The 10555-nt window shown below is 49.6% G+C and overlaps 2 protein-coding genes across 3 annotated transcripts in view; one reads left to right on the forward strand and one right to left on the reverse strand.

Moving 5' to 3' along the window:
- Positions 1 to 10555, forward strand: part of LOC134294568 (zinc finger protein 850-like) — a 256756-nt gene that overhangs the window by 94635 nt on the left and 151566 nt on the right. The window lies entirely within an intron of this gene.
- The window catches only part of LOC134294583 (zinc finger protein 420-like), a 72712-nt gene that overhangs the window by 21390 nt on the left and 40767 nt on the right, over positions 1 to 10555 (reverse strand). The window lies entirely within an intron of this gene.

The following is a 10555-nucleotide window of genomic DNA, read 5'->3' on the forward strand; positions in this document are numbered from 1 at the left end:
CTTTGCCTGGCAAAGTGAGTGTTTCGGTTATTGGATTACAACTTTGGACCTTAATATTTCATATTGGACATTGTTTCTTTGGACTAATTTTGACCTTTCCTGAAAGGTCTATTTCTGGACTATTTTCTACACTTGTTTTTATTAACTTTATATATTCCTTCAATAAAGATATTAGATAGATTCTGGCCTCTGTGTATGGTTATTGGTGCTCTGCAGCCTGGGTCCTGACAGTTTGACTCCGCCACCCTAAGCACCAATTAACCTAGGCCAGAATGTCTACCGGAGCCGGACCGGGAGGCCAGCCACTCAGCTACACCATTGATAAGGATGAAGTGGACCGCATCCGTGATAAGCTCAATGCGCAGGAGGGAGAAATAAAGGGTTTGAAGGAACGCGGAATCCGTCTCCCGGCCCTGGCGTTGCCAACCAAGTTTTCTGGAGAAGCTTCTAAGGTTCATGTTTTCCGTCGCCAATGCCAGGCTTATATAGAGGCCCGCAATGCCGAGTTTCCCCAAGAAGACATCAAAGTGGCGTGGATCTACAGCCTCTTAGACGGGCCAGCGGCCAACTGGGCGACGGCACTGTTCGACCAAGTTTCCCCACATCTAAGATCAGCGCAACACTTCTTGGACCACATTAAGGCGACTTGGGGGATCGAAGACAATTTGGAGGCAGCCGGTCATAAACTCCGGCGCCTCTCTCAGGGGGACAGACCCTTGTCCCAGTACATAGCCGAGTTCCGAGTGCTGGCCCACAGCACCGGATGGAATGACATAGCCCTCAGAGGACAATTTCGGGAGGGTCTCAACATCGAGATGTTGGAGGAAATTTCCAAGGTGGATCCCCCCCACTCTCTTGAAGCACTCATTGATCAATGTTTACGAGCTGAAGTCATGCTTGCCAACAGAAAACAATGGGTCCGAGGCCAGAGCGGTAGAGCTGGGGTGAAACCTCCCGCTCCCACCAGCGTCCAGCCGCGTCCAGTATGGAGACCCCCGCCACCAGCCCCATACCCCAGAGGGAGCGAGGAGGTGCCGATGCAGTTGGGCAATGTGCGTCCCAGATTAGATGCCGCCGAGAAGGCCCGCCGCCAACGCCTAAATCTCTGTTGGTACTGCGGAAACGGGGGCCACTTCGCCAGAGAGTGCCCAGCCAAAGGGAAGCCCGCCGCCCATCTGGCGGCGGCGTCCTCCACGGAGACGGAGACGTCTGAGGCGGCTGGCGCACAGCCGGCGGGGGAAGCCAGCGACCGGGCGTAGAGAGGCTCGCCAACCCGGTCAAAAAACCCACTCAAGAGCCGCCAACCGGGGTCCTATTTCTTCTAGTGGTCACCTTGTGGTCGGCAAAAAAAGGGCCCGTCATGGTCCATGCCATGATAGACTCAGGAGCCACAAACAATTTCATTGATAGAGAGTATGCCGACTCTCTGGGATTACAATATCATGACTTCAAGAACGCCCGTGTGGTGCAAGCCATCGATGGCCGCCCCCTCAAGACGGGCCCCGTAAGCCAGTGGTCGGAACCCACCAGAATGTGGATAAGGGAACATATGGAAGAGATTTCCTTCTTTGTTACCGAGGTTCCCCATTTCCCTGTGATTTTGGGAATTCCATGGCTGACACTTCACGACCCAAGCATCTCCTGGTCCAACAGAGAACTGCAGTTTGCTTCAAAATATTGCCAAAACCATTGCCTTGTAGCCAAGGTCTGCCATGCCACAGACACTGAACCCATTATCACCTTGCCCAAGAAGTACTCAGAATATTGGGATGTATTCAATGAAAAAGAAGCCGAGAGATTACCCCCACATAGACCTTATGACTGTGCCATTGACTTGGTGGAGGGGGCCCCGATCCCGCGAGGACATCTCTACTCCCTGACTGAACCGGAGCAAGAAGCTCTCAGGGAGTTCATAGAGTCAAACCTTCGCAAGGGATTCATCAGACCCTCTCAATCCCCTGCCGCTTCCCCAGTGATGTTTGTGAAAAAGAAGTCAGGGGACTTACGCTTGGTGGTGGACTATAGAGCATTGAACAATATCACTAAGCGGAACAGCTATCCCCTGCCCTTAATCTCGGACCTACTAGACCGACTTCGAGGAGCCAAGGTCTACACCAAGCTGGATCTTCGGGGGGCTTATAATCTAGTTCGCATCAGAGAAGGGGACGAGTGGAAGACCGCCTTCCAGACTAAATTCGGATTATTCGAGTCCCGAGTTATGAATTATGGTTTATGTGGAGCTCCCGCAACGTTCCAGCATTTTGTCAATGACATCTTTCAGGATTATCTAGATCGGTTCTTGATCATCTACCTGGACGATTTTTTGGTGTTTTCTAGATCACAATCAGAACATGAGAACCACGTCAGAATGGTGTTACAACGATTGCGGGATCATGGACTTTATGCCAAGCTGGAAAAATGCGCTTTTGATCTACAAGAGGTAGATTTCCTGGGATATCGTGTCTCGCCACTAGGGCTCACCATGGACCCGGCAAAGGTTTCAGCAGTATTGGAATGGCGGGCGCCAACCAACAAGAAAGAGGTGCAACGATTCTTGGGGTTCGCGAACTACTACCGCAAGTTCATTCCAGACTTTGCCCGCTGGTCTGACCCAATCACCAGCTGCATCCGTGGGAAACAGCCTTTCCGCTGGACAGATCAAGCAGAGAAAGGGTTCCAGCAACTAAAGAAATTATTCACGTCCCAGCCAATCCTTCAGCATCCAGATCCTGAAACCCCTTTTGTCGTGCAGGCGGACGCCTCCGATGTGGCAATTGGGGCTGTACTCCTACAACCAGTGGGAGATCATCTTCATCCTTGTGCCTTCTATTCCCGTCAATTGACCGCACCAGAGAGAAATTACACCATTTGGGAAAAGGAACTTTTGGCCATAAAGGCAGCCTTTGAAACTTGGAGACATTGGTTAGAAGGGGCCAAATTTCCCATTGAAGTCCATACTGATCATCGGAATCTAGAGCATCTAAGTACTGCCCGCAAGCTAAATCAGAGGCAACAACGCTGGGCTTTATTCTTTGAACGTTTTAACTTCCAAATTCATTATGTAACCCCAGCCCAGACCAAGCAAGCAGATGCTCTGTCACGGAAACCGGAATACGCTGCAGGGCGCAAGGAGACCTTTGAGTCCCAGCTGCTACAACCCGAGAACTTTGCCACGCTCACAGTGGGAAACACCAAATCCACTCCCATTGAATCAACTCCCTCAACTCCAGGGCCCCTTTGTGCTCAGGAAATCAGGGCTAGTCAGCAAGCAGATGCCTGGGCACAGGACCAACTTCGCCAAGGACTACATTTTCCCTTTTCACTTAAGGATGGGCTACTTTGCTATAGAAATCATGTTTACATCCCCCCAGGACCGGGCAGGGAAAAAGCACTTCGTCTGTGTCATGACTGCAAGCCAGCAGGGCATTTCGGACTATTCAAAACCATGCATTTGATCCTAAGAGATTTCTGGTGGCCCAAGATCCGCAAGGATGTGGAAAAATATGTCAACACCTGCCCAGTATGCCAGCGCTCCAAGACAAGAAGGGAAAAGCCCTCAGGGCTTCTGCATCCCCTCCCTACCCAATCCCACCCATGGGAAATAATCTCTGCGGATTTTATCACTGATCTACCACCTTCCTGTGGATTCACCACGATCCTAGTGGTGGTGGACCTTTTCACCAAGTTAGCCCATTTCATTCCCTGCGATGGCCTCCCCACGGCCAAAGAGACTGCAGATCTATTCCTCCAACATGTTTTCAGATTGCATGGATTGCCCAAGAGTTTGGTCACAGACCGTGGGTCCCAATTCACCTCTCGTTTCTGGCAAGCACTACAAAAACTATTGGGCATAGACTCTCGTTTATCTTCGGCTCATCATCCCCAAACAGATGGGCAAACTGAGCGCACCAATGCCACTTTGGAACAATACCTTCGCTGTTATGTGAACTACCAGCAGGACAATTGGGCTTCCCTGTTATCGCTGTCAGAGTTTGCCTACAACAATGGGGTCCAGGCTTCTACTAAAGAAACCCCGTTCTTTGCAAACTACGGCTTCCATCCACGTTTCTTTCCTCCTGTCATTGAAACCTCAGAAGTTCCCGCAGCAGAGGACTGGCTGCAGGAACTCAAAGCGGTGCAACAACTTTTGCTCCAGCAACTGGACCAAGCCAAAGAGGACTATAAACGCCACGCAGACAAACATCGCCAGCCGGGGCCCGAAATCAAGGTAGGAGACCGGGTTCTTCTGTCCACTCGCTTTTTGCCCTCCCATCGCCCTTGCCGGAAATTAGATGCCCGTTTCATTGGCCCCTATCCAGTGGTGGCGCAACTTAACCCCGTGACTTTCAAACTCCAACTCCCGCGCTCTATGCGCATTCACCCAGTGTTCCATCGCTCCCTGCTCCTTCCGGCGGATGGTGTGCGCCCTGATGCAGACCGGCCGGCTCCCACTCCTGTTTTGGTGGATGGGGAGGAGGAGTTCGAGGTTCAGGACATTTTGGATTCTCGTTTTCACCGCCGCCGCCTTCAATATCTCATTGACTGGGTGGGTTTTGGCCCCGAGGAACGTTCTTGGAAAGACGCTTCCACAGTCCATGCCCCCGAATTAACCCGCCGCTTCCATCAGACCTATCCCGCCAAGCCGCGGCCTCGCGCCTCGGGGAGAGAGTCCCAGTTTGAGAGGGGGCTTGAGGAGGGGGATAGTGTGATGGTTCATGGGCCATGTAGTCCCGTTCCTAGTGCTGTTGTGACAGATGAAGAGGAAAACTTGGGTTTTCCACCATTTCAGCCAGAAAAGGAACTATCTCAGCCAGAAATGGAGCCTTTGCACCTGCAGGAGGTTTGTATTCCAGAAATCTGCCAAACAAGCCCTGAGTCGAAATCTCCCCCTTTTTCGCGCCGTAGTTATTATCTCCAGCAAAAAGGAGTACAACAGGCTAATCACAGGAGTTTGAGAATTGCAGCAAAGCATTCAGATGATTAAGCCTGCTTCCATGAGAAATTTTAGGGAGTCATACATCTGGACACAGAGATTGACTTTCGTTTCTGATTCCCCAGAGAAGTGCTCTCTGGTGGGAAAACGAGGCCTATTTAGGTTCCTTGCTCCCGAAGGAATCTTGCGGAGTCAATTCGTCAGCTACCGGAGTAGCGTGTGTGGACAGCTACTCCCGCTTCCAAGCCTTTGTTCCTGATTCCAAGCCTTCGTTTTCAGCCTTGTTTACCTCCACGGACCTTGCCTTGCTTTCCAGGACTCAGCCTTGCCAAGTATTTACCACGGATTTTGTCCCTGTTCCTCGTTTCTTGTTGCCTTGAACCAAGCCTTGTTTTTCCAAGAACCAAGTTGCTTCCTAGCCTCGCTCTAGTTTCATGGACTAAAGGACCTTGTCATTTCCCCTCACTTTGCTTGGCAAAGTGAGTGTTTCGGTTATTGGATTACAACTTTGGACCTTAATATTTCATATTGGACATTGCTTCTTTGGACTAATTTTGTCCTTTCCTGAAAGGTCTACTTCTGGACTATTTTCTACACTTGTTTTTATTAACTTTATATATTTCCTTAATAAAGATATTAGATAGATTCTGGCCTCTGTGTAAGGTTATTGGTGCTCTGCAGCCTGGGTCGTGACAGTAGTCAATGCAGAGCCTCAGCGTTTGGTCCTTTTTCCGCCTAAACAACACAGGTGCCCCTAAAGGGGAATTCGAAGGTTCTATGAAACCCCTCGCTAGGTTTTTATCAATGTACTTTCTCAGTTCCTCCTTTTCCCTAGCCGACATCGGGTATATCTTTGCCTTGGGAAGCTCTGCTCCTGGGACTAGCTCTATTTTCACTTCAACCCTCCGCTTCGGTGGGAAATTGTCTGCTTCCTTCTCGTCAAACACGTCCACAAAATCACGATACTCTGGGGGTAATTTATCTGCCAGTTCTGCTATTCTGATAGAGTCTTCCTCCCCCCTTTTTCCCGGCTTCCTCTTGACTTCCTGGCTCCCTTCTTCCAAACTCATCCCGAAAATCATGCTCTTATCCTCCCAGTTGATTTGCAGGTTGGCCTGCCCCAGCCACGGCATGCCTAGTATAACATTATAGTTGGCTATTTGTGATATCACAAATGACACCTTTCCTTCCCAACTCCCTATCTTACACTTTACATCTTCGGCACTGTGCCTAGCTAACGATCCTGATGCTGTGGATCCGTCCAACTGCGAAAATGCTATTGGGGATTCTAGGCTCGTTCTTTCGCATCCCAATCCCCCGGCTAATTCAGGGGAAATGATGTTCCTGGAACATCCACAATCCACAAACGCTTTGCAGGTTGCTTGTTTGCTGCCATTTTCAAGCTGAATGGGGACCACTGTCATAGCTTTGTCCTGACTTACCAACCCCCCCGAATGGTGCCTCATCGGTGGTTCTTCCTCGGCGCGTTTTCCTGCCACGGCTCTTGGTTTGGGTGGGCCTCCGCCTTCCCCTTTTCTCTGCCAGCACTCGGCAGCCCTGTGGCCGAACCGGCCGCACATGAAGCAGCCACTCCTGCTGGCGCTCACGTTCCCTGTCGGCTCCGCTCTCCTCCCGGTTGGGGCTGATCCCTCCTTCCGGCTCCCCTCTTTCATCTGCGGCCGTTGCTGTAGCCCTCCTCGGTGCCTCCTCGCCTGGGCCAGCGATGTCTCGACGCGCCCCGCCAGCTGAATCCATCCGTGCAGTGTGTCAGGCTCATCACGGTGCACAGCCCAGGAGAGGATCTCCCGCCTGAGCCCCTCTTTGAAGAGTTCCACCTTTGTCACTGCAGACCATTCCGGCACCTTTTCGGCGAGGCATTGGAATTCCTCCGCATACTCAGATACCGACCTCTGCCCCTGGGAGACGGTCTTCAACTTCTCCCTCACCCGGATCTGCTCCAAAGGATCTCGGAAACGGGTCTCCAGGGCCCCCATAAAGCGTCGGACTGACCCCAGACATGGGTCACGCCGCGCGTGCAGCTGAACGTACCAGCTAGCCGCTCCCCTCTTCAACACTGCACCAATGGCCCGGATCCGGCTGGATTCCGTTCTAAAAGTGTGAGCATTGTCCTCCATATAGCCCCTCACCGTGGTAAGGAAGAAATCCAGTTCAGAGGACTCTCCCCCAAACTCGATCCTTAGTTCCTCTCGTCTCGGTAGGGGTCCCCAATCCTCCGCCCGTCGCAAGCCCCCTTGCGGACCAGTGGGCCCCGCTGCTGTTTCTCTTGGCCCTGTGCCACGCCCGGCATTCGCCAGGGGCACTAGGGTCTCAGCTGGGAGCATAGCCGGGATTCTCGGAGGCTTTTCCCCTTCGTCGTTACTCTCCTCCACCCGCGTCAGGCTTGTTTGGGTCTTGGGCCGGGCGCCGGGCTCCTTTCGCATTTCCCTTCCCTTCGGTGCTGGGAGGTCTGCAAAGCCCTGGCTGCTTCCCACGCTCATGTCCCACATTGAGCCAGCCCGAAGTTCCCTTCCTCTCTCTGGCTCCGCCAAAAACGCCAGGCGCTCCATCGCCCTCGACATTACTGCCAGGGTGGTCTCCATCGCCGACATCCTCTCCTCCAGAAACACCATCCTTTGTGGGGCTGGGGAAGGTAAATCTTCCTCTCCTCCGGTGCTGTCTCCCTGCACCACTCCACGCCTCTGGGTTACCCCATTCGGCTGGGCATAAGCGGTGGATGACGCCAGGGCCGCCAGCTGGTGGAACTCAGCGTCCGGCTCGGGAGTGGCCCTTCCCGACCTTCCTCCTCCTGCGCCCAAGAGCTCTTCATCCTCCACTTGCATGTTGCACCTCACCGCTACAGCGGGATGGTGTCCGTTATTCTTGGCTTAGTGTCAGCTCACTACAGCCGCTCCTGAATGAACACACGAGACTCTCTGTGATATCACCAGAAACTTTACTGCAGGAAACATAAACATCAGAAAAGCCAAGAATGGGAGGCTCCGGCCAACCATCCTTTATATACCCTCCCCCTCATTTGAAAAGTCTCTTCCCGCTCAGCAAAACCCCGCGCAGATTCCCCGCCAAGTCCAGCAGCCGTTTCTTCTCCGAGTCCTGAGACGCAGGTGTCTTATCAATGTCAGTGACCCTGAAACTCAGAGCCACATCCAGGCTCTAGTAGCAGGGTTCTGACACCAACCCCTTTCTTTCTTTTTGTCATGGAGGAAGAACCCACCCAAACTTCTCAGACAGATGGCCATCCGGTTTAGTTGTGTTGTTATAGTCACAATGTGTTGTTGTGAGTTTTTTGGGTCCAGATTGTGGTTTTGTGGTGTGGTTGTGTTCTTACAACTGGGAGGCAAGGCTTTTGCGTTGTGTTGTCAAATTTTGTATTTCTGGGGCGTTTAGTTGTGTTGTTATAGTCACGATGCATTGTTGTGAGTTTTGTGGGTCCAGATTGTGGTTTTGTGGTTTGGTTGTGTTGTTACAACTGGGAGGCAAGGCTTTTGCGTTGTGTTGTCAAGTTTTGTATTTCTGGGGCATTTAGTTGTGTGCCAAGTTTCGTATTTCTGGGACGTTTAGTTGTGTTGTTATAGTCACGATGCATTGTTGTGAGTTTTATGGGTCCGGAGTGTGGTTTTGTGGTGTGGTTGTGTTGTTACAACCGGGAGGGAAGGCTTTTGCATTGTGTCGCCAAGTTTCGTATTTCTGGGGTGTTTAGTTGTGTTGTTATAGTCACGATGCGTTGTTGTGAGTTTTGTGGGTCCAGTGTGGTTTTGTGGTGTGATTGTGTTGTTACAACCGGGAGGCAAGGCTTTTGCGTTGTGTTGCCAAGTTTTGTATTTCTAGGGCGTTTAGTTGTGTTGTTATAGTCATGATGTGTTGTGATTGTTGTGCGTCCGGATTGTGGTTTTGTGGTGTGGTTGTGTTGTTGTAACCGGGAGGCAAGGCTTTTGCATTGTGTTGCCAAGTTTCGTATTTCTGGGATGTTTAGTTTTGTTGTTATAGTCACTGCGCCCGCAACTTTATCCTTTTATATATATAGAAGATTGGGATAATATAATAATAAAAAACCATATATATATATATATATACACAGTAGAGTCTCACTTATCCAACGTAAACAGGCCGGCAGAACGTTGGATAAGCGAATATGTTGGATAATAAGGAGAGATTGAAGAAAAGCCTATTAAACATCAAATTAGTTATGATTTTACAAATTAAGCACCAAAACATCATGTTATACAACAAATTGGACAGAAAAAGTAGTTCAATAGGCAGTAATGCTATGTAGTAATTACTGTATTTACGAATTCAGCACCAAAATATCACGATGTATTGAAAACATTGACTACAAAAATGGCTTGGATAATCCAGAATGTTGGATAAATGAGACTCTATATCAGGGGTCCTCAAACTTTTAAAGCAGAGGGCCGGTTCACAATCCTTCAGACTGTTGAGGGGCCGAATTATCATTTTTTTTTTAAAAAAAAGAACAAATTCCTATGCATATATCTTATTTGTAGTGCAAAACAACAACAATAACAATGAAAGACAAATACAATATTTAAAAATGAAAATAATTTTAACCAACATAAACCTATCAGGATTTCAATAGGAAGTGTGGGCCTGCTTCTGGCCAATGAGATAGTCAGCTTAATTAGGACTGTTGTTGTTGTTGTTGTTGTTGTTGTGTGTCTTCAAGTCATGTCAGACTTTGGGCGAGCCTAAGTCCAAAATTATTTATTAATTAATTTACTACATTTATTTACTACATTTATATCCCACCCTTCTCACCCCGAAGGGAACTCAGAGCAGCTGTATGTACATACAATATATTATATTATTAGCAGAGCACAATATTAACATTATATATTACTATATTGAACTATACCACTATACTGTAATATTATGTGTAATATATAACATATAATTAATATTATTATATGGTATTATTAATAGTATTGTATAAAATGATATTACCAATATCATATGTATATACAATATATTATATTATTAAAACTGATATAAAAATATTATATTATAAATGAGGGCGGGGGCCAGGTAAATGACCTTGGAGGGCCGCATCCGGCCCCCGGGCCTTAGTTTGGGGACCCCTGCTCTATATTAATAAATCATACAGTAATATAATAATTGTATAATGTGTCTGTTGAGTAGAAAATTCTAAAGGTAAAGGTCAAGGTTTCCCCTGACGTTAAGTCCAGTCGTGTCTGACTCTGGGGGTTGGGGCTCATCTCCATTTCTAAGACAAAGAGCCGGCGTTGTCCGTAGACACCTCCAAGGTCATGTGGCCGCTTTATGCGGGGAGGCTAATTTAAGCAATTTAGGACACCCTCAAGACTGCCGGCAGCGTGCGGGAAGGAATGAGGAAGTCCTCCCACCAAGGACTCGGTGTCACAAGTGGGCGGCGAGGCGGCAGCGCCCCCTGTGGGCGGAACGGAGCACTCCCTCCTGGAGCCGGAAGAGGGAAACACGTTGGATGGCGTCTGTGTGTGTGTGTGGTGTGTGTGGTGATGGCCTGGCGTGTTTGCCGTGTGGGTGTAGAAAGGCTGCGAGGAGAAACCTCCACAGGTGAGAAGAGTGGCGGGGAGTGGGCGTGGCTGG

The sequence above is a fragment of the Anolis carolinensis genome, unplaced genomic scaffold (genome assembly GCF_035594765.1).
Source record: "Anolis carolinensis isolate JA03-04 unplaced genomic scaffold, rAnoCar3.1.pri scaffold_17, whole genome shotgun sequence".
Lineage (NCBI taxonomy): Eukaryota > Metazoa > Chordata > Lepidosauria > Squamata > Dactyloidae > Anolis > Anolis carolinensis.